Genomic DNA, 26,059 nt, shown 5'->3' on the forward strand with positions numbered 1-26,059 from the left:
TCATAATTTAAGCTGATGGCAATCCAGCTCTGCTGGCTGTTTCGAACCTGTTCTGACCAAGGGAACAATGTGATATTTGTTCGAAACAGCCAGCAGAGCTGGATTGCCATTGGCTAAAATTATGACACAAAATAGATATGGATGCAAGTAATGAGGGCGGCACAGCAACATTATGAACGGACAGAATCAGGATAAACAAGTGGACAAAAACGTAGCAGCATATAACATGCAAAAAAATGAGGTTGATGCGTTTTGGCAGATATAAATGTTAAGTGGGGAAATACACTGCACAAAGCATCAGCACATGGAACACTTCCCTTCCTTGTACATGAAGTATGAAAAGTTAGCATCCAGTTTCAGCAGGTAATCGGGAAGTCAATTAATTTTCTTTCACTTTATTTAAACGGAATGTGGACATACGTTTTCTTTAAAATACACATGGCATTGGTCAGATCAGAGCTGGATTAATGCGAACAAATTTAGTCCCCCTATTTTAGGAATAGCAGTTCAGGGAAATTTAACACAAATCGTCCTGGGTATGGGAGGATATTCTCGGGAGATGAAACTGAGAATATTGCCCCTGTACTCATTGGAGAGTAGAATAATTTTAACAAGACTTAACTGAGGTACATTAGATTATCACGGACATGACAGGATAATTTAGGTGAAAATGATTGGCCTTGTCTGAGAATCGAAGACCAGAGAACATAATCTCAGAGTAAGTAGTAACCTATTTAAGAAAGATGTGGAGAAATTTATTTGTCTTCGAGCCGACTGAATATGTGAAAGTATTTACTGCAGGCTGCACTACAAATTGGCAGCTCAGTGTATCCAAGAATACACTGAGATTAGGGAGGGTGGTAATAAAGGAGGGGGGTTTGGCGTTGCTAATTAGAAATGGAATAATGGCTGCAGAAAGGCAGTTCGAGGGGGATCTGCCTTTGGAGGTAGTATGCGCTGAAGTCAGAAATGGGAAAGGAGCAGTCACCTTGTTGGGTGTTTACTATAGGCCCCCAATAGTAGCAGAGATGTGGAGAAACAGATTGGGAAACAGATTTTGGAAAAGTGCAGAAGACACAGGGTCGTAGTCATGGGCGATTTCAACTTCACAAATATTGATTGGAAGCTGTTTAGATCAAGTAGATTGGACGGGGCGGTGTTTGTGCAGTGCGTCCAGGAAGCTTTTCTAACTCAGTATGTAGGTTGTCCGACCAGAGGGGAAGCCATATTGGATTTGGTACTCGGTAACGAACCGGGACAAGTGATGGGATTGTTTGTGGGTGAGCATTTTGGTGCTGGTGACCACAATTCTGTGACTTTCTCATTGGTTATGGAGAGAGATAGGTGCATGCAAAAGGGTAGGTTTTATAATTGGGGGAAGTATAAATACGATGCTGCAAGACAGGATCTGAGGATCACATGCTGCGAGCATAGGATGTCATTTAAATGTGGAACTTTTCAAGGAACGGATAAGACGTGTCCTTGATATGTATGTACCTGTCAGACAGGAAAGAGATGGTTGTTTGAGGGAACCTTGTTTGACGAGGAAGGTTGAACATCTAGTAAAGAGGAAGAAGGAGGCTAACATAAGGCTGAGGAAGCAAGGTTCAGACAGAGACTTGGAAGGATACAGGATAGCCAGGAAGGAGCTGGAAAAAAGGGATTAGGAGATACAAGAGAGAGCATGAAAAATCTTTGGCGGGTAGGATCAAGGATAACCCCAAGGCCTTTTATGTGTATGTGAGAAACATGAGAATAACGAGAACGAGAGTAAGTCCAATCAAGGAAAATAGTGGAAGACTGTGTATTGAGTCGGGGGAGACAGGAGAGGTCGTGATTGAATGCTTTTCAAAGTATTTACAAATGAGAGGGACCGTATTGTTGAAGAGGAGAGTATGAAACAGACTGTAAAGCTAGATGAGATACTTGTTAGGAAGGAAGATGTGTTGGGCATTTTGAAAAACATGAGGACAGACAAGTCTCCCGGGCCTGGCGGGATATATTCTAGGATTATGTGGCAAGCAAGAGAGGAAATTGAAGAGCCGTTGGCAATTATGTTTTCGTCTTCACTGTCAATGGGGGTGGTACCAGGGGACTGGAGAGTGGCGAATGTCGTGCCCCTGCTCAAAAAAGGGAATAGGGATAACCCCGGGAATTACAGGCCAGTTAGTCTTACTTCGGTGGTAGGCAAAGTAATGGAAAGGGTACTGACGGAGAGGATTTATGAGTATCTGGAAAGAGACTGCTTGACTAGGGACAGCCAGCACGGATTTGTGAAGGGTAGCTCTTGCCTTACAAGCCTTATTGAATTCTTTGAGGAGGTGACCAAGCATGTGGATGAGGGTAGACCAGTGGATGTAGTGTACATGGATTTTAGTAAGGCATTTGATAAGCTTCCCCATTGTAGGCTTATGCGGAAAAGGCATGGGATAGAGGGAAATGTGGACAATTGGATACAGAACTAGCTAACCGCTCGAAGTCAGAGAGCGGTGGTAGATGGTAAATATTCAGCCTGGAGCCCAGTTACAAGTGGAGTTCCGCAAGGATCAGTTCTGGGTCCTCTGCTGTTTGTAATTTTTATTAATGACTTGGAAGAAGGAATCGAAGGGTGGGTCAGTAAATTTGCAGACGATCCGAAGATTGGTGGAGTTGTGGATAGTGAGGAGGGCTGTTGTCGGCTGCAAAGGGACTTAGATATGATGCAGAGCTGGGCTGAGGAGTGGCAGATTGACTTCAACTCTGTCAAGTGTGAGGTCGTCCATTTTGGAAGGACAAATAAGAATGCGGAATACAGGGTTAGCGGTACGGTTCTTCGTAAGGTGGAGGAGCAGAGGGATCTTGGGGTCTATGTTCATAGCTCTTTGAAAGGTGCCACTCAGGTAGATAGAGCTTGTAAGAAAGCCTATGGTGTATTTGCGTTCATTAGCAGAGGGGTTGATTTTAAGAGTCGTGAGGTGAATGTACAGGACTTTGGTAAGGCCACATTTGGAGTACTGTGTGCAGTTCTGGTCGCCTCACTTTAGGAAAGATGTGGAAGCTTTGGAGAGGGTGCAGAGGAGATTTACCAGGATGATGCCTGGAATGGAGAATAGGTCGTACGAGGATAGGTTGAGAGTGCTAGGCCTTTTCTCATTGGAAAAGTGAAGGATGAAGGGTAACTTCATAGAGGTTTATAAGATGATTAGATGAATAGATAGAGTAGACAGTCAGAGTCGTTTTCCCCGGGTACAACAGAGTGTTACAAGGAGACATAAATTTAAGGTGAAGGGTGGAAGGTATGGGGGGATGTCAGGGTTAGGTTCTTTACCCAGCGAGTGGTGGGGCATGGAATGCATTGCCCGTGAGAGTGGCAGAGTTAGAATCATTGGTGACCTTTAAGTGGCAATTGGATTGGTAAAGAGATAGGTGTTCAGCTATGGCAAATGGTTGGCACAACATCGTGGGCCAAAGGGCGTGTTCTGTGCTGTATTCTTCTATGTTCTATGTTCCACATTCGACCTCAGACATTTGGGTGACCATCATCCAAGGCGGACCTCGGAACAGGAGCAGCTGAAAGTGCCCGAGGAGAGGCTGATAGCTAAGTTCTCTACCCATGGTGATGGTCTCAGCCAGGACCTTGGGCTCATGTCACAGTACAGGTGATCCCATTACCCTATCTACACACAGAGACTCTCCTACACACACACACACACACACACAAACACACACACACACACGTACGATTGTGGGGTGAAACTTTACTTGCAGAGTTACATTGTACTTTGCTCATAAACTGCATGAATCCATGTAAGTCTCTGTTAACTCGTTTTATACAATTAGGATCAGTCTAAACATTATGGAACAGACAGCAGCGCATGGGGGCTAAAACCAATTGTTCAAGTTCATCTGAGAATGTAACTTCAAAATAAAAAGGTTTGCGCTTTACATATGAAAGAAGTGAAGTTAACACAGTCATTCTAATAGATGGGAGACATAGCAAACAATTAAGGTATTTTTCAATGCATAATTTCAGTTACGTCACACTGTAAACTTATGCTATAAATTCTGTGTCATACAACTGTGAACTCCACAACACATAATGAATGAGCAGCAGTCCGAAAGCTAGTATCTTTGCTGTTTTGTAATGTTAGGAATTCTTGTTCAATTTACGATTTTCATAAGGAACAACAAATATTTTTCCCTGACTGGAAATCAACATTGGGAAATAGCAGTGAGAGAGCTGAATTTCAACACTTTTACAACAAGGAAGATATATGCAATCCTTGCAAATTTTCTTGGTGATTTTGTTTTTGTCTTATTGGTTCAGTTGAAAAATGGCAGTCATTGAGATTTTAAATTCATGGCGAGAGGCCCTTCAGCCTATTGCATCATTATCAATCATCAAACATCTTGTTTGTAAACACAGTTTCCAGCACGTGACTCATCGCCTGTTTTGTTGTAAAATTTCAAGTCTTCAGTTAAATTGTCATTTAATTTCTCAAGAGCTTAAGTGGTACAAAACACCTCCGTGAACTAACAGTTCTGAGATTGAAACTCTTTCTCAGATCCGATTGTCAGTTTTCATCAAGATCCTGCGGAAAATGTTTATGCACTCAGATCTGTTTCTTCTACAGCTTCCGTATTCTTTTTATTAAATGGTTTAGATTCGAATACAGACACGAGGTGCAGGTTGCAGCAGTCACGTGTTTGCACTTTCACTGACACTCTGTCTCGCCGGGAGCTGCAGTCCTTCCCCACGCTGATTCAGACAGCACTGTCTTTCCTGTGACATGTCCCATGGAGAATGGAAGGACAGGCACTAATAACCCACACTTGAGAACGGAGCGGCAGTTTTAAAGCATTCACACTGCCCCAGCGAGGAATTGAACTCCTATCTCCCACATAACATGCGACCACACTAACCGAGGGCAACAGTTTCAAAGGAGACACTTCAGCCCATTGTGGCTCCATTTGTCAACAACAACTGCTTAACGACACGAATCGCTTAGCCCACAGCTTCATAGGTATTGGCAGAACATATTCACATCTGAATATTTCTTCAGATTATAAAGGTTCCTGCCTCCCTGACCCTTACAGACACAGTGTTGCAAATTCCAACACCTGTCGGCATATAATGCTTTTCCACACATCTACTTAAACCTTTCTGTCTTTCTCATTATATTTCTGGCTCCCTATGATCGATATCTCCGTCGATGGGAACCGCTAGTTTCAGTCTACATAATACATACTCCTCATGACTTTGTACAACTTAATCATGCCTTCTCGCAAACTCCTTTGCATGGTGACAAACAATCCCTATCTGTCCTGTCTTTCGTCATGACTGAAACTGTTCAGACCAGACACTATCCGAGTGAATCTCTCCTGCACCTTTCCCAGGGCGATCACATCCATGGACTGATGTGAACTACAGACAATAGTCTAGGGAGAACCGAATGAACCGTTTTTACGTTGTCGCTCCAGCATGTGGTGTGGATCTGCCACATTTATCGCCTTGTGGTCCGGGGACACGTGGAAGCCAAAGGAGACGTGGACGGCAAGTTTCCTTCCCTCAAGGTTAGTGAAACAGATGGGTCTTTCAGGCAACGGATTTGGCATATTCTTAATTGGAGGTATTTCTTGCATTCATATTTTAACATTATCGTGGTGTGGTGGAAATAGAACCAATCGCCTTGGAATGTTACCTGGCCTTTTGTATTAACAATCAAGCAATAATACCAGAAGGCTATCGCAGAAAGCCGTCACGGCTGAACAGTTCCAATAGAGTCTCTTTTTTCCCAATTATTCTCTGTGTCCATTTATTGCGCCTCACGTTCCAATAATCTCCGGTCCATGTCAGTAAAAACCGCTGAAGGTGAATTGATCACACAGCTATGATTTCCAAACGAATTGAATGATTCAAACGTGTCAATGAAGAGATTGGGGCATGGTCATCCAGCAACAGTGAGTAGATGGTATCAACGTGAAAGTATATGTTAGATTGTGCAATGCCTCAGTCAAATGAGACGAGGGTCGGAAAAGAGAGTTAGGGAGAGTGGGAGGGAGAGACATCTTCAAACACTTTTGGGGATAAATTCTGATACATGAAACGCAGAAATTAAAGAGAACGAAATTCGATGGAAAACAAATCATCACCTTGGAGAATATTATCATGTAAAAACGAGTAATTTCTTACCGTGTTTCACCAAAAGTAAAACTTTGAGAGAACTATCATGATGTAGAGTCGATCCGAAGTCGTGGTAATCACAACGCAGTAGACGAAATGCTAAACGGTTGCAGCACTCCACAGACCACGCTTGCCAACTGCAGCTAGCATTTTAGCAGAGGAAATGTCAGGAATCATACACAATATCAGGACTTAACGGCAGGCATGTGCGAACTCAGAATGGGCTGAATCTTTATATTTAACGTCTCCAGAGTCTGTGAAGATTCCATGAATGAGAGTATTGGTGAATGGGATTAATGAAACTCTCCAAACTCTTGGCACAGTGCAGGATATTGTTCAAACGTATGCTTCAATAGCATTATAGTTTAACATCGGCTACTCCATCACTTTGCACACACAAGGCAATAATAACTGCTGCAGGCAATCACATACAATTCCAGTTCCAGACTCGGAATCAGGGAAACTGTGTGAAGCAGCCATGAAGATCAAATTCGAAGTTAGGATGGAATGACGGAAGAGCAGCGCGTGTATTTCCGAGGTTGGGATTGCGTCTGGTCAAAAATGGGGCGGAAGGGAATACTTGCCCCCATTTATAATATTATAGCCATAAGCAGTACATGTTGCTGAGTCAGCCGATTGGCGCATCTAAAGAGTGTTAAGACTTTAAGTTTGGAGTGGCAAGGTTCGAAATTTCATTTTCATGTTTGGATCCATGTTTTTGACATTGGCAGTAGCTGCTGCCTTTGCTCGCATCCGCTTAGAATCAGCTTCTTGTTCCCAGTAAATACTGCAACCTGGAGAAGGTGGTGTTGTGGTTATATAATAAACGAGGCATCCTTGGGGACTCACACACGGAACTGGTAACGTAAAAATTCGTCGAATAAAACCTGGAATGAAAAGTTGACCTCAGGAACAGAGAACATGACTTTAATTTCCTGTAATCCCAATCATGCATGTCCGTTACGCAAGGCACGCTTCCATCTTTACCCAATCCTGCCTACTTGTGACTCCAGGGCCTGAATTATGTAGCTGACCCTTTATCCGAGAATGCCGACCGTGTGGGGACGTAGGCCATTCGACCCCCTTGCAGTCGATACCATCCCTCCAAAGCACATCCTGTCAGACCCACACCGCATACCTCCTCCATTCCCCTTCATTTCCCATGGCTGATCGCAGTAGCCTGCACCCCTTCAGATTGTGGGAGGAAACTAACACAAGCAAAGAGAGAATGTGCAAACTGCAAACAGTTACACAAGACTGTGATGGAATCCATGTCTATCGTGCAGCGAGACAGCAGCGAATCAGGAAGAACAACAAATGCTGTCCTGACCAGCGACATCCACACCCTGTCGGCATATCGGGAAGAATAAAACCACATTCACAACATGGACAACGAGACTTGCGTCTGCGTGGACATGATTTGAAACAATAGTTCACCTTGGGTGGATACAAGGACACCGATATCACAGAGAAACCAGGGCAAAGCTGGATTCAAGTACCTGCTGAAGTGGAAACTCATTTACTCAGTCAAACTTTGGACAGACTGTTTAACAGTCCCTTGTGTGGGGAGGGCTCAATGAGCAAAACAAACTCCAGAGTAATCAACAAGATTACATATCCCAGAAGAAGATCAATTAAATTGTCAATGCTGCTATTAATCCCAACCAACTGCCAGTTTAATACCGTCAAAGTCATTGACTCATGTAACATGAAAACAGGCCTTTCACTCCGACCAGCTCATACTTAAAATTATGCCAAACTAAACGTGTCACTTCTGACGACTCCTGTAATTGTTGAGGGTTAATAATGCCCTTGTATTATTAATATTACTGCATTGTTACTATGAATGTCCAGATATAATTCTGTTCAAATCCTGGCATGGCAGATGCTGGAATTGTATTTTTATAAATACCTAGAGTTGAAGAGTCTAATGACGATGTTGAATCAATTGTTGTAGATCTGATTCACTAATGCTTGACAGAGAAAGAAACTGCCATACTTATCTGGTCTGGATGGTATGTGACTCCAGATCCATAATATCGTGGTTGATTCCGAACTGACCTCTGGGCAATAAATAATGGACTAGGTATGAATGAATACCTATTTTTAAATCCAACTGAAACTTTCCGATTCATTTATCTAAATATCCTGTTAACATTGTAAATGTACTTTCATTCATCACTGCCTCAGGAAGTGAATTGCACACATAACCTATCCTCTGTTAAAAACAAGCCTCTCATGTCTTATTTTAAAGCTCTCTCTTTTCAATCAAAATATTTGCACTCACGATTTGAAGTCCCCCGACTTGTCGAAAAGACAGTTATAGTTAACTCTATCCGAATTCTCACAAATTTATAAATTTCTATGAGGGCGCCTTTCAAACTCCAGTGCTCGATTGAAAATATTCTCAGCCTATTCAGCCTTGCGTTTTAACACAAACCTTCCCCATTAGCCATACAATGGTATAACTCTTCTAAACCTACTCCAGCTTAATAATTTCCTTGCTATTACTTAGCGACAAGAACTGGACGCAGTACGCCAGAAGAGACCTCACCTAATATCCTATTCAACTTCAACAATACATACCAACACCTATGCTCGAACGACTGAGCAACGAAGGCAGGATGACAATTTTTTTATGATTAGATTACTTACCGTGTAAGTACTTGAGATTAGATTACTTACAGCCCTTCGGCCCAACAAGTCTACACCGCCCCGCCGAAGCGCCACCCACTACGGGCACTGACACTACGGGCAATTTAGCATGGCCAATTCAAATGACCTGCACATCTTTGGACTGTGGGAGGAAACCGGAGCAAACCCACGCAGACACGGCGAGAATGTCAAAACTCCACACAATCAGTCGCCTGAGACGGGAATTGAACCCGGGTCTCTTGCGCTGTGAGGCAGCAGTGCTAACCACTGTGCCACCCACATTGTATGCTGACGCCATGTGAAATGCACCTTATTAACGTCACTATTCCTCAAAAGCTGCTGCAGAGTAAGGTTAGTAATTAGTCTTTCTTACCACACAACACCAACTTCGGAATAACCTGCTCTCTCGTTTGTTTCACAACATACACTTCAACCCACCTGATATACACTTATGGAATTTATTTTTCACAGCATGAGCAGTCACTTAGTTACCGCAGTTTAGATACAACTTGAGACCATCCAATAAGACTGCAGTATTCACAATACTTGCGTGTGTAATTTCCAGAACACATGATGGTCAGATTTTCTGCTACCATTTTGGTTTAGATATATAAAAAAAACAAGTTTTGCTTCTCCTTGCCATCTGTAAGCTCTACATAAACTGATTCTGTGAAAGCTGACGGACAATGTCTGTGTCATTATTAATGGTGACATGGACAAGATATTCGGGGAGGCTCACCTCGACGCTGGGATGATCTGAATAAATGTCCACAATACAGGACAAACATTAATAATCTTCCCTGCTCTGTCAGGATAAGTGTCGCTGTATTCTGTCTGCTCCCTCACGCTCACTGTATACCTGATATAGCACCTACCCCCGAACAAGGCGCAAGCTCTATCTCCAAATAAGGCTCAGGCACTAAGTCTGACTATTGAATTCAACAAATGTCTTCCTCACTTTTTCTGTCATTTATGCAATGGCCTCCACACTAATAACACGACATGGACACAACACTGTGGACTGACTCACTCAGGACACCTCACCATGTCACCCCACCTGGACAAGCACTAACAGCGGGGTCACCCTCTCACACCCACAAATCATCCATCCCTTTCTCCCATTCCAGGAGAAACAGCCTGGAATAGGACAGAAGAAGGCCAACCCAAATGGTGGTGTGTCTGATCTCTGTTCCCTCTCCCCTCCCCCTCGCTGTGTGGGGAGGACCTTGGTATGAGCCGGAGAGGACCGGGACAACGTGTGTGGAGATTCTGAAACAGCCACATCCCACCAACCGAGTAAGGGCCAATGATCAGCCTAGGGCAATTCTTACTTTAAACCCACTGGCAGTTCCTGCGTCAGCTCTCTCACTCTCAAAAAAACAGATACTTCTCTGCGCACAGATACAGGCATAGAATTACCTAGAAATATCGGTAAATACCCCAATATACTAAAATGCACAATATATACAAGGAGATAAGCATACACACACATAGAAGCACACAAAGACATATACAGTCACACAAAATGGGAACAAACACAGACAACAATACGCACGCTGGTACACAGACAGATGTAGGCAAACAAATGCTCATATAACAAGCAGATGGACACACACGCTCGGCTCATTAATACACAAATAAATCAGTCTTTGATTTCTAAGGAGATCAGGGATTCTAGGCAAAAGACAGACGAATGAGGTTGAGGAACATATAAGAAATTATTGAACGGCAGATCAGACTCGATGGGTCGAATGGCCTAATTCTGCTCCTTTTTTAATTCTCGTGTAGTGTTATGTTATCAGGCGTTCTCTTCCTGAGACAGCATCAGAGGCTGGGTTTGATAAGTATTTGATCGGAAAGAGACAGTAGGAATGTGGGACAGGTTTGGAGTGCGGAATGACTTCTGTCTATTCCTAATTACTGTACCTTTTTATCTGAAAAGAGGTGGTGATTTGATGTTGGGTTAACAAAGTTTAAAATATCGGGTCCCGCATTGAAATAGTATTGTGCTCTCTGTGGTGTTCTCCTTCAGGCTATCAGTATAGACTGTAAATAACTGATGCCATTGGACTCAAACCTGTGGAACTCCAGCGGATACACTTTTACTATAATGATCCATTAATCCTGACTCTCCGATTTCTGTGTGTTAACCAATCGTCATCCCATGCTAATACATTATCCGTCAGACTATGAGCTTCTGTCTTATGTAAGATTTTATTTTGTAATACCTTGTGGCAAATATCAGGAAAGCCTCGTGTCTACCAGATCCCCTTAATCAAATCCGCTTGTTACGTTCTCAGGGATATCCAGAAACACTTTGCATCAACTTAAAGGGCAAAATATAATTTCCTGTTCACAAAACCACACTGACCCAGCGTGAATCTTTTCTAAATGTCCATGCTGGCCAGGTTTTCCAACTAAATTAGTCCCATCTGCTTGCATTTGGTGCACATGCCTCTAAATGTTTCCCATTCATATGTTTGTCTAAATGTCTTTTCAATGTTCCGGCTGTACATGCATCTGCCACTCTTCCTCTGGCAGCTCATTCTATACCCTCACTACCCTCTGTGTAAAAACGTTGTTCCTTCATCCCTTTTAAACATTCCCCCTTTTACCTAAAGGCTATGCCTTCTATGGTTGAATTCCCACATCCTGTGGAAATGACCTTGGATATTCACCCAGATTATGCCTCCCATGATTTTCTAATTTCTATAATGTCACACATCAATCACCTACACTCCATCTGATACTAAGTTCAAGATCAAGTATTTAAAAATAAACATCGCAAATTTGAACAATACTAAAAGTAGCTGGTAAACAACACAATGTCCAAATTTCATATTGTGATTTGCCTTTCGCCATGTTACAATGCTAAGGCAGCATGAAACTTTTACTAGTGCCAATAAGTAATCAAACACCTAAATTACTTTTTCTAAAGGGGCTGATGATCTCTACAGTGAAAACATACTTCTGGTCAGATCTACATAATACCAAATAGTTAACATTCACCCTCTTGGCCTCCGTATGACCTTGAGTGGTTGTGTCTTCTTTATCTTGCACTCAAGAGAACATAGAACATAGAACATAGAACATAGAACATAGAAGAATACAGCGCAGTACAGGCCCTTTGGCCCTCGATGTTGCGCCGATCCAAGCCCACCTAACCTATACTAACCCACTATCCTCCATATACCTATCCAATGCCCGCTTAAATGCCCATAAAGAGGGAGAGTCCACCACTGCTACTGGCAGGGCATTCCATGAACTTACGACTCGCTGAGTGAAGAACCTACCCCTAACTTCAGTCCTATATCTACCCCCCCCCCCCTTAATTTAAAGCTATGACCCCTTGTAATACCCGACTCCATACGTGGGAAAAGGTTCACACTGTCAACCCTATCTAACCCCCTAATCATCTTGTACACCTCAATCAAGTCACCCCTAAACCTTCTTTTCTCTCATGAAAACAGCCCCAAGTGTCTCAGTCTTTCCTCATACGATCTTCCTTCCATACCAGGCAACATCCTGGTAAACCTCCTCTGTACCCGTTCCAGTGCCTCCACATCCTTCCTATAGTATGGCGACCAAAATTGCACACAATATTCCAGATGCGGCCGCACCAGAGTCTTATACAACTGCATCATGACCTCAGGACTCCGGAACTCAATTCCTCTACCAATAAAAGCCAGTACGCCATATGCCTTCCTCACCGCACTATTTACCTGGGTGGCAACTTTCAGAGATCTGTGTACATGGACACCAAGATCCCTCTGCTCATCCACACTACCAAGTATCCGACCATTAGCCCAGTACCCCATCTTTTTGTTATTCTTCCCAAAGTGAATCACCTCACACTTAGCTGCATTGAATTCCATTTGCCACCTTTCTGCCCAGCTCTGCAGCTTCTCTATATCCTGCTGTAACCTGCCACATCCTTCCTCACTGTCAACAACTCCTCCGACTTTCGTATCATCCGCAAACTTGCTCACCCAAACTTCTAACCCCTCTTCCAGGTCATTTATAAAAATGACAAACAACAATGGTCCCAAAACAGATCCTTGCGGAACACCGCTAGTAACTGAACTCCAAGATGAACCTTTACCATCAACTACTACCCTCTGTCTTCTTCCATCCAGCCAATTCCTAATCCAAACCTCCAACTCACCCTCAATGCCACACCTCCGTATTTTTTGAAGTAGCCTACCATGGGGAACCTTATCAAACACCTTACTAAAATCCATATATACCACATCTACCGCTTTCCCCTCATCAACCTCCTTCGTCACCTTTTCAAAGAATTCAATAAGGTTTGTGAGGCACGACCTGCCCTTCACAAAACCATGCTGACTATCCTTGATCACATTATTCCTATCCAGATGTGCATAAATCCTATCCCTTACAATTCTCTCTGAGACTTTGCCCACAACAGAAGTGAGACTCACCGGCCTATAGTAACTAGGGTTATCCCTACTCCCCTTTTTGAACAAGGGAACCACATTTGCTATCCTCCAGTCTTCTGGCACTACTCCTGTATACAAAGAGGACATAAAAATCAAGGCCAATGGCTCTGCAATCTCCTCCCTTGCTTTCCAGAGAATCCTAGGATAAATGCCATCAGGTCCAGGGGACTTATCTATTTTCACCTTTTCCAGGATTTCCAACACCTCTTCTCTACATACCTCAAAGCCATCCATTCTACTCATTTGTGACTCAGTATTCACATCGACGACAATGCCCTGTTCCTGAGTAAATACTGAAGAAAAGTATTCATTCAGTGTCTCCCCGATCTCTTCCGCCTCCACACGCAACTTCCCACTACTATCCTTGACTGGACCTATTCCTACCCTAGTCATTCTTTTATTCCTAACATACCTATAGAAAGCCTTGGGGGTTTCCCTAATCCTACCGACTAAGGACCTTTCATGTCCCCTCCTTGCTGCTCTTAGCTCTCTCTTCAGGTCCTTCCTGGCTACCCTATAACTCTCAATCGCCCCAATTGAACCTTCACGTCTCATCTTGAGATAGGCCGCCCTCTTCCATTTTACAAGGGATTCCAATTCCTTATTAAACCACGGCTACCTCGCACGACCCTTTCCTCCCTGCCTGACAGGTACATAATTATCAAGGACACTCAATAGTTGCTCCTTGAATAAGCTCCACATATCATTTACACTCTTGCCTTGGAGTCTACTTTTCCAAGCCACACATCCTAAGTCATGCCTCACCGCATCATAATTTCCCTGACCCCAGCTATAACTCTTGCCCTGTAGTACACACTTATCCCTCTCCATCACGAGAGTAAAAATCACCGAATTATGGTCACTATCCCCAAAGTGCTCACCTACCTCTAATTCTAACACCTGGCCCGGTTCGTTACCCAGAACCAAATCCAGTATGGCCTCACCTCTTGTTGGCCTGTCTACATATTGTGTCAGGAAACTCTCCTGCACACATTGAACAAACACTGACCCATCTAACGAACTTGAGTTATAGCTTTCCCAATTATGTACCTGTCAGGCAGGGAGGAAAGGGTCGTGCGAGGGAGCCGTGGTTTAATAAGGAATTGGAATCCCTTGTTAAATGGAAGAGCGTGGCCTATCTCAAGAAGGAACCCCTTTCCCCGATTCATATCTTAATTCAAACCCGTTTTACATCATCTTCTCGTTCACCACTGATAAAAGTCCGTTTACCTGTTGTCACATCCTCTTTTCCCTGTCATCCATCTCCCACCTCTGGCAAGGGACCAAAAGCCCAATTGCCAATCATTTTCAGTTCTGAAGAAGCATCACACTGGACTTGAAACGCTAACTCTGTTTCTGTGTCTCTGCAGATGCTGCCAGACATGCGGAATTTCTCCAGAAATGAATAGAAACAGCACAAATGTTCAAGTGAGCAATTAATTATGCATTCTGGACATAAAAAATGCAAAAATTGCTGGACAGATTGGGAGCTTAGTATAAGAGTCACTGGAAGAATTAAATCGCAGATATTACAGATAAAACTGGGTTAACATGAGATTCTGAAAAAGAAACACAGCAACAGCAGCAGAAGCAGATTTTCTTTCATAGTCTGTAACTTTTCCCCAGGATAATCCTTCAGTCTACTATTACCATCAAGCCAATCCACAGTTAAGTGATGAATATGTGTGAACATGCCAGAGTCAGAACCATGTGCACCTAATGTTGATGATAATTCATTAAAGCTACCGCACTGGATTGGTTACACTCCAAACAGCGGAATTAACATCTAATGGAGAGGGAGAATTGATCCCAATTCAAACAGATTACATCTAAGGTCTGCAGTACTGCCACATTCAGGGATAAAGGTCGATGGAACATTAAACAGCTTACTTGCAGAGAGGACTCCTGAAATATCCCCATCCAAAATAGCGGAACAGCCCTGTATATCTGTGTAAAAGACAAGGATGTAGTATCAACACCAGCCTCAACCAGAAGCGTGGTGTTGATGATCCACCTCATCCTCGCCATGATACCCACAGAATCACAGATGCTAGTCTTTAACCGATTCGATTCACTGCCTGTGACATGAAGAAACATCTGAACACAGTCGATACGACAAAGGCAATGGGCCTGACACCATTTCCGTAATAGGACTGAAGACTTGTGCTGCACAACAAGCCGTGTCCCTGGGGAAGCGGTTTCATTCCAGATCCAACTCTAACATCTCCCTGGCAATGTGGAAAATTACTTAGCTATGTCCAGTCTCCTAAGAGGAGAATAATTACAATCTGACCGATTACTAACCCCTCTGTCCTATCACATTATTGAAACCAAAGGGAATCATTTCATCACAGCACAGAAATAACCTGCTCAGTGTGGTTTCTGATACGTCCCCATGTGGAGATGGTGGAGTTGTGGCAATGTCACTGGATTGCTAATCCAGACCAGGCCAATGCCCTGGCAGCATGTGGAAGTTAAAAACAATTAATAAAACATCGAGTTGTAAAATCTGGTCAGTCGTAGTGACCTTGAAGACAATTTGTAAACACCAATTTCCTTCCCCAATGTACTTTGAGGAAGTGTATCTCCCGTGCTTTCCTTGTCTGGCCTAAAACTGACTCCTAACACTCAGTCATATGATACACTCTTCAATGGTCTCTAAATTGGCCAAGGAAGACACTCAGTAGCATCAAACTGCTCTGAGGTCTTAAAGGATAAACCCGGACAGAACACTCGGCACCAGCGTCAGTATTGGAAAAGGGAATTGGAAACACAGTCCTGTTGTCCCTGCAGACACCTCCTTCTTAATATCTGAGAGCTTCTGATAACATTGACAGAGATTTTCCACAGACTGCACAGAAATATCGAGAAATGAGTAGGCCAATCAACACGCTGAGCATTCTCCCATTCCAGCTTATGCAGGAAATCTCCTCAAGTCAGTTTTCCCAAACAATATACATATCCCGCAACGTGATTAACCATCGGAAAAAAAATAGGAACTATAGTAGTAGAGTGTTCTATCCCATTCAATACATTGACAACTGATCCTTTATCTCCACACTATAAGCCTGTTATTGACACACTTTTACTGTCTAGAAATCCTTGTGTATAATCAGTGTCTTGGTTTCCACAGCATGTTCTGGGAGAGAAATCCCTAGGTTCACCAGTTTCTGCGTACAGATATTTATTCTCATCTCAATGCAGTGTGGCCAGTCTGCACCTAATACTGTGGCCCATGGTTTTAGACATCCCAGCCAGGGGAATTATCATCCGTACTTCCAATCTGTCTCACCATATCAGAGTTTTATATATTTCACTGAGATCTGCGCATACTTTCCTAAACACCATAGAATACAGGCCCATTCACGTCACACTGTGTTCGCATAATAAGCCTGTCATCCCAGAGATCCTGGGCCTCTTACACCGCCACTCCTTCAGCACCAGACGCCTGGAGGATGAACGCCTCATCTTCCGCCTCGGAACACTTCAACCCCAGGGCATCAATGTAGACTTCAACAGCTTCCTGATTTCCCCTTCCCCCACCTCATCCTAGTTTCAAACTTTCAGCTCAGCACTGGTCCCTTCACTTGTCTGGACTTGTCCGACCTGCCTAGCTCCTTTTCCACCTATCCACTCCACCCTCTCCTCCCTGACCTATCACCTTCATCTCCTCCCCCACTCACCCATTGTACGCTATGCTACTCTCTCCCCACCCCACCCTCTCCTAGCTTATCTCTCCACGCTTCAGGCTCACTGCCTTTATTCCTGATGAAGGGCTTTGCCCGAAACATCGATTTCGCTGCTCGTTGGATGCTGCCTGAATTGCTGTGTTCTTCCAGAACCACTGATCCTGAATCTGGTTTCCAGCATCTGCAGTTATTGTTTTTACCATCCCAGAGATCAGTCTGGTCATCCTTCACTGCTCTCCCTCAATGTCAGCTTTATCCTTTATTAGGTAAGGAGACCAAAACCGCACATAATACGGCACAATGTTCGAGATGGGGGTCTCACCAAGGCCCTGTTCAGCTGCAGTGAGACAACCTTACTCCTGGACACAAATCCCCCTGAAAAGAAGGTCAGGGGGATTATCTATTTATTTATTTATCTTACTAACTGCTTTCTGTTCCTGCAATATTCCTTTCAGTGACTGGTGTACAGGGAGATCCAGATCTTTTGCAATGTTACAGCTCCCCACTTGCTGCGTCTATATACACTGGTCACCGTGTCAATGCCATTCCCAGTATTTACTTCTGGATTCAGAACTCACTGCCCTGCATGGACCTTGGAGGCTGTGCAGATGGAAACAAACAAAGGCGCATGACTCCATTTATAGATCAACATTTTAGAACCAATCCCTTTTCAAATAGTCAGCTGCTTTATCCAACGAAGTGCACAACGTCACATCTATCCATACTGCTCTACATCTGCCAAATATTCACTCCACTTATCTCAATCAATTTAGAGCTTTTCTATATCCTCCTCACCCATTGACAATCCAACATGAGCCTTCATGTCCAATAAAAAGGGTCCTTTTATTCCGGTGTTTCTGGTTCTTTGCTGGAGCTTGGACACTCTGACCTGCTTTTTTCCCTTATTTTCTCCGCCTCTCTTTTGTCTCTGTAACTGATTGACCTTGTAGCTTGGACTGCATTAGCAGCAACGAGAGCCCAAACATGCAGACTTTGAATGGATTCAAGGCATGGCCCTTGAGAGGTCTCAAGTGGAGCACAGTGTATGGACCTTTTGCTGGGCCCAGTGCAGAGGAGAGTGTGCCCCTGCTTACTTTTCCAGAGCAAGCACAGGACCTGGAATTGTAGACTGCTACATCAGCAGAGACAACGTGTGTGAGGTAGGCCCAGTACCAAAAAATGATGACAGAGAATCAGGGACTTCGTTGTTTGTTGGGTGGTGCGTTGGTGCTGATGAAGTAGACCATGGAAGGGCATCATTGCAATATCGATGAGGTGGGCACAACAGTAAGAGACATGTCTCTGACATTGGAGGGTCTGGCACAGGGGGTGACGAGGCGGTGATGGAAGAGTATTGGCCCAGCGGCAAAGGTGGCACCTCAGGATCAACAATTTCGATGTTGGTGGCATCTGGTGTAGATGGTAATGAAGCTGTTGTCTAGTGATGGGGGATGCAACTGTCACCGATAGTAAGGAGCTGACACAGGACCCATAGACTTTCTTCCAGCTGTACCTTTCATTTTGTTTTCAATATTCAATAATCAAATTATTTAAAACGGTTCCACTTTGATGCAGAAATGTCTTGTATTTACTCTGTAAAATACACCTGAGAGTAAACTCAAAATCGATATCAAAATACTCCACTCATTGTTTCCTGCCAGCTATGCCATGTTAAGGCCATGTCCATACGTTAGCCCCAGTTCCATAAGATGTGATGCTGCACACTAGTTTTGGGACGTTACCGAAAAACTTTCCAAAAATTCAAATACATTACATCCATTGCTTCAACATAATTAACTAATCAGCCAGTATCTAAAATATGATTCCCATTTCATACATTTATGCTGACGTTGTCTATGTTCATTACTTTCAGTCTCAATATTTTCTCCAAAACTATTGATTTACTAATTTCATTCTATACTTTTTTTCACCTGACTTGGGTTTCCTAGTCGAGCTGGGAAGTTTTATTTGGTTTTGTTGATGTTTTCTTCTGTGAAGACAGAATTGAAGTACTTGCTTCACAGTTCCACCATTTCCCTGTTTTCCATTCTCCATTCTCTGGTTTTAGATTGTAATAAGCTGCTATTTTTCGTTTACTTTCACAATAACATACTTTTGGAAGCTATTGCAGTTGAGTCATATAACCTTTATTAATACGTGTTTTCAGAATCCAGCAATTTCTGCCTTAGGCTGTTTAATGACTACCCTTCCACAATCATACAATCAGAGAAGGAGATATCCCACATTGCTACCTGCAACCTGTTGGGGGTGGGTGGGGGGGGGGGGTGGGGGGGAATGTTATTAGAGTCTGATGCTGGTCCATGTACTTCTTAACGGTTGTGAGGTGACCCACGATAACACCCTTCTCAGGGAGTGCATTCCAGACCACAACACTCTCTGGGTGAAAAACAATTGTCAAATTCTCTCTACACCTCAAAACCTTCACTTTAAATGTCTTATCCCTAGTTCTTAATCTTTTGACTAAAAGGAACAGCTGCTGTCTGTCCAACTTGTCCATGTCCCTTGTAATCTTATCTTTCTGAATCACGTCCCCTTCATCCCTATTCTGCTCCAAAGTAAACAACCCGAGCTTATCCAATCTCTCTTCATCCCTGATAAGCTCCATCCCAGGGAACATCCTGGTGAATCTCCTCTGTACCCCTCCAGTGCAATCTCATTCTTACTGTAATGTAGCTCCCAGAACTGCATGCAGCATTCTATCTATGGCCGAACCAATGGTGTGTTTCGATGGTATGCCTCGATGCCTAACAATGCGAAAAAAAATGCCTGCAGTCCCATGTGCTTTCTTAACTAGCTTATTACCCTGTCCAATCACATTCAGAGATGTGTGGAGAAGTAACCTCTGAGCTTCCTACTGTGCTGCCGTTCATTGAGTATTCCCCTGTCTGGCTCTATCTACCAAAGTGCTTCACCTTATATTTATCAAGTTTACATTCCACCTGCCATTGATCTGACCATTCCACGTGCATATTCCTGTGAAATCCTCCGAACTGCCAACCACCTAGCTAATCTTTGTGTCAAACACAAACTTACCTATCACACACCCCAATTCTCCCCTCACACGACCCCTCCACATTCACGTCTACATCATTTATGAATACCACAAATAATACACTGCACTGCTCCCTGTAGTACACCAAAAGACACTGGTCTATGTCCACCACATTTTCTGTAATGCGCGACCACATTAACTGCTCTCCAGTCCTCTGGAACCTCCGTTGTGGTCAAATTTGATTTAAACATTTGGTCATATCATTTCCTCTCTTGTCTGAAACATTATCCTGTGATACAACGCATGTGGATTTATATCATCCCAACTTGCATCTTAGTTGAGAGTTCTCAATGCATCTTCTCGAATTCTGTCCCTGCATCCTCTATCTCCCAGATAAAACAGATACGAAGCACTCATGTAATAATCCATCAATGTTCTCCAGCTTCACATACTGATTACCCCCTTGGTTTCTAATTGGCTCTAATTGTTCCCTGGTTATTCTGTACTACTTGATGTTTTTTTGTAGCGTATATTGGAATTCTCTCTAACCTTGCCTGCTGCACTTCTTCAAACACCTGTCTTAGCCAGTCTCTTGTGTATGAATTTCCTAAGTTTCCCTGAGATCAACTCTCATTCTTGAAAACAGCACTGAACACATGTATTATCTCATCCGCACTCCATGCAGGCTTTGCAGAACGTCTTTACTTCTATGTTCCCGGTCCCTTTAAATGAAGGCCAATTTCACTTTTACCTTTCCATTTCCAAATGTCCCTTCTGGACCGCGTTGGTTTAATATTATTTACTACTCACTGTCTGAGCTCTTAATTTGAATATCTGACTATATCACAACTACTGGTTTTCCGTTGTCTCTGTCTACAAGAATCAGCTTCACCCAAATTTTAAATAAAAGTTATTAAAGGTGATTTCTTTTCGGGGGATATCCAAGATATTGGTGACTCAGTAGGTTTGCCCTGATCAGCTCTACACCAGAACCCAGAAAAAGTGGTGCATTCACCTTCTCTTTCTTAACCCATTGTGGTAAAGATACTGATCCGCTGTATTGCTGTATGTCAGTTGAAGTGAGTAAGGAAAATGACTAAGGGTAAAGGACCACGTGGATCGCAACTAATAGGCATTGACCTGCAGCAACTGCCCCGCGGATACACCCGCGGCCGTGGCATCGGCCTCTGCGAACCCGACAGGGGACTTAACATTAGAGCAGAGCTTGGTCATGGAGTATGTAAAACTCGGAGTCAAGATTGATTCAGAGATGGAGGAGACCCAGACCAGACTGGAACCGATCTCGGCCATGCTGCAGAAGCATGACTAGGTGATCCACCGTCTCAGGCACATGTCATGGAGGTGGAGAAGCTGACTGTGCCCTCTGAAACTGCAGTGGAATCCTCAGCAGGTTGGGTCCAGGCCTTGGGATGGCGAGTACCAGGCATGGAGGAGTAAGTTCACTTCGAAAATCGAGGCTATCATAAGAATATCTGTCTGGCCGGGCTGGCGGGATGGGAAGAAGAAGGTCAGCCCGTTAGTTTTTGGAGCAATGGCTCCGGTAGTTTTTGAAGTTGGAATTCGAGGCAGGTGGTTGCAGGTCGAGCAGGCAGGTCGCAGTGCACAAGCCAGGGTCAGGCCAGGACCCCCGCCCAGTCCTTGAGCAACCCCAGCACTATGGAGAGAAACAAATGGATCTCCAGGACTGGGGAAGGATCCACAGGCTCCTATATCCAATGGATCACGAATTATGTTTTTCCAGGACCTTCCTATGACCATGATCCACAAGAGGCAGGCCTTTGATAGGGTAAAAAGGAGGCTTAGGGAATTGAATATTCACTCTACTGTAAGATACACGACAATATTACATGTCAACCACAGAGGGCCCATGTTTAATTGTGACTCACGAGAAAATGCAAAGGACTTCCAGGACACCTTAAAATCGACATTTTGGCTGAAATAATGTGGACAATCATGTTCTCTTTGTTTCCTCTGTGGTTTGCCTCGTTTAACTGGTATTTTTTAATATGTGGGGGTCCCATTAATTTCTCTTTCTCTCTTTTCTCCTTTCTTCCACCCCTCCCATTACCTTTTTTTTCTATAATTTCCTTGACGTGTCTCTCTTTTAGTATGGAATGTGGGTGATGTTTGGGGGAGAGAGGTACATTTTTTTTCCACCAGGAATGCCTTGGATATGCATGGGACGGGTTGAGCACCCACTTCTAATGTTCTTGTTGTAAGACACATGTAACTTTTTTTTACTTTGTTTTGTCTGGGTTTGGGGAGCTGTTTCAGCTAGTAGGAGCCAAAAAGGATTAGTGGGAAGTATGAGCGCTCCTTGTGGGGAAGCGGGGGAGGGGGGAACCTCCTCTTATTTTTGTTATACGTAGTTTCGTTTTACAAGGACTTGTTAGAGGTTTTGATTTGGTAGCTTTTGCAGTTGTATTTTCAAGTTTATATGAACTGTTGACTTCTTTCGCTTGGTGCGCAATAAAAGGGGTCCTTCCTCACAGCGGGGTCACGCACTGTTTTGGATGGCTATGGTTAACCGCTCATTTAAATTGTGAGTCTGGAACGTTAAGGGGAGTCACTCACTGATTGATTGAAAGATCTTAGAAAGTAAAGGGTCGAGGTAGCCTTGGTGCAAGAAAAAGAACATCTAACTGAAAAGGAATATTTAAAGTTACAGAAGAGTGTGTTTGGCTGGGTGTTATTTTCATCCTTTAATTCAAAATGTAGAGGAGTAGTTTTACTCATTCAGAAGAACCATCTATATCAGATGTTTGGCCAAATTATGCAAGGGGTTTGATTATTTCCTACTCAGCGACTCGGAAGCGGACGAAAGGAGAGCAGCATCTGACAGAGCATATTTTGACAGACCGTCTGAAACCAAGTTGCAACAGATTACAATGCACCAGGCTGCTCGGAACGCTGCGCTCACCCAGACAGCAAAGAGAGCAATTTTATTTACGAATCAGCAGGTGTCCGAACATGGTGATAGTCCGACTAGATATCTGGCATACTTGGCCAGGAGGAAGAGTGCCCCAGTCTATCACATTCATTAGTGACTATGCTGTTAAAATCACCTGCTATTTCAGAAAGATTAATGTAGCATTCATGAAGTTCTTTTCTGGGTTGTTCCAGTCAGAGGGCTGTGAGGACAGAGTGGCGACGATGATGCCCTTTTTTAGTATCCTGGACCTCCCAGGTGTAATTTCAGAGCAGGCATCTCTTTCGAATGCCCCTTGAACAATCCAAACGATACAAGAGGCGGTGAGGCAGCTCCAGAATGGTAAAGCACCAGGCCCAGACGTATTTTAGAGTGAGATTTAAAAGGAGTTCATAGACATGCTGGCTGGGCCAATGTTGCATGTGTCCAATTATTCATACAGCCAGGTCTGCATCCCATCCTCTCGGAGAGAAGGAAATATTTATCTTATTCTCCCTAGGATTGCACTTCATATAGGCTTATATCTTTATTAAATGTGGACTTTAATACTTTGGTGAAAATGCTGGCGTTGAAGCTGGAGAAGGTCTGCCCTTCGTTATGAAATAGGACCAGACATGTTTTATTAGGGGATCATAGGTCGTCTAATAATAATAGGAGAGTGCTAATGTGGTTCAGGTGTGCTAGCAAGGATCGATTCCAGGCTTGGGTCGTGAATGCAGAGAAAACATTTGACCGGGTGGAGTGGCCGTACGTCTTTAATGTCCTGGAATGGTTTGGTCTTGGAGGGGCCTTTGCCAGGTGGGTGACAGTGTTATATAATTACAAAGCAACGGATCTCACTCGTGGTATAAGGTCTGACGATTTTTGCAATGGCAGAGGCAGCCATCAAGGATGTCCTCTTTCACCGTTATTATTTACATTGGTGATTGAGCCGTTGGCAGAGCCTATCCGGAGGGACCACAATGTTACTGCCCTGGAGGTAGGATCAGGATGGCATAGGATCACATTTTATGCAGACGACGATCTTCTCTTTCTAACTAACTCGATGATATCTGTGCCCCAAGTGATTAATGTATTTGGTTCTTTCTCGGGGTATAAAATAAATTTTATGAAATCGGAGACCATGCCTGTCGGGGGTCTTATTGGAGTACATGATCTTGGAGGTGGAATCCGATTCCCTTTCAGATGGTCCGTGGGAGATTTCCTGTATTTGGGCATTTTTATCACGCCAGCCTTCAATCAATTAGATAAGGCTATCTTCCTGCAGTTGCTCGAGAATATAAGACAGGACCTTCAGAATTGGGAGGATCTTTCGATATCCTGGTTGGGTAGAATAGCTCCAGTCAAAATTAATGTATTCCCTCGTTTTTATATCTTATGCAAATGCATCTTTTGATGCTGCCCAGGCAGCTTATGCAGAGCTTTACAGTCGGCTTGGATCTTTTATTTATCATCACAGGCAGCCTCTCATGGAGCTCATCCAATTGCAGCTTCCTCGGGGGCTGATGGTTGTGGATCTTACACACTTTAACAAATACCAATTGTGTTCCCTCCTAGCCTATGTGGCTGATTGGGCTTGCCACGACCCGCGGTCAATGTGGTTGGACATTGATGCCTCCCAGGCAAAATGTCCCCTCATTAATCTGTTGTTCATGAACAAGTTGCGGACCGTTATGGACAATTGCAGTTATCCAATTGTCTTGAACACAGTTAAAACATGGAGAATAATGCAACAAAGTGAGAGCAATTTGCAAACAAATACACTTTCCCATTTATTCCCATTGTAGGATTGATGGTTTCTGGATTTTGGCTCTGGGAGTCCACAGGATTTTCTTTTGTGGGAGACTTATTTGACAGTGAGGGAATGATGTCGTTCGAGCAGCTGAGCCAGAAATATGAGCTATCTAGGAGGGACCTCTTTCTTTACTTAGAGATTAGGGATTTTATACAGAAAAAGAGTACATTAATGGTTAGTCTCTATAAGTCGAAAATGGAGATGAGAGTGCTTCAGTCTACGGGCGCACTTTCGGTCGGCACCCTCTAGCATTTAATATGAGGTAGTGTCTCAATGGACATAGAGCAGTTGTGTGGAATTTGTGTTCAGCAATTGGGAGTAGACATCTTCACCAGAGGTGTGGGCAGATATTTGGGAGAATGTCAGGAAGATTTCGATTTCCAATAGGACGCAAGCTATGCAGCTGAAGGTACTCCACAGGGTTTATTTGGCATCGGAGTGGCTGCCCAAACTTAAGACAGGAGCGTCTCCAGCGTTCCAAAATGTAAAACAGATGTTGGTACTCTTACACATTGCTTGTGGTCATGCCAAAAACTTTGTAGGCATTGGGGTGCAATAGTGAGTGTTTGGGAAGGGGTCTTGGAAACCGAGGTCAAGGTAGATCTGGTGTCCCTTCTCTTGATTTCTCCGAATCACCCACCTTTCGGAAGAGATTGTTTAGAATTATTTCATTTTGTGCGAGGAAGAACATTGTGATGAGGCGGATATCAGAAAATCCTCCAAGGATTCTCGGGGTGATGTAGGTTAGTTATGGAGCGCATACCCCTGAATGTCCTTACAATCATGGTGCACCAGAAAATGGAACTTTTTGATGGGACGTGGCGGCCCTTTTTGAACCATGGAGACACGGGCTTATTGGTTATTTTGGTCATGGCCTTTGTGTAGTCATTAGCATTGTGTCTGGTGTCCCAGATGCCCCATGGGAGGAAGATTTTTGAACAAACACGGCTACACAATGCCAGCTGTCGATACACTAAGGAGCCAATTGGGACCCACAGCCGGAACATATAGGAGAGCTTACGCAATACATCTTGCACATTGTTTCTGAGCCTGATAAAGATGTCCCCAGGAATCCAGGGATATGAGCATCAACTGCTAGTTTAAGGTACAGAAGGTCGGATATTCATGTTATAATTGAATGCTTACTTGACTGACAAATTGAATAAATGTGGCTCTTCTCAGAGAAATGAGTCTAGCTGGATGAATTACACTTTGGGGAGGCGGGTCCCAATAACAAGAATAAGAACATAAAATAAATATGCTGAGAGATAAGCTCAATTGGTCAGTTATATCAGTTGTCCAATCCACCTCATAGAATCAGACACCATAATCCA

The sequence above is a fragment of the Chiloscyllium plagiosum genome, unplaced genomic scaffold (assembly GCF_037043375.1).
Source record: "Chiloscyllium plagiosum isolate Xiang-an unplaced genomic scaffold, Cpla_swu_hap1 HiC_scaffold_14, whole genome shotgun sequence".
Taxonomy (NCBI): Eukaryota; Metazoa; Chordata; class Chondrichthyes; order Orectolobiformes; family Hemiscylliidae; genus Chiloscyllium; species Chiloscyllium plagiosum.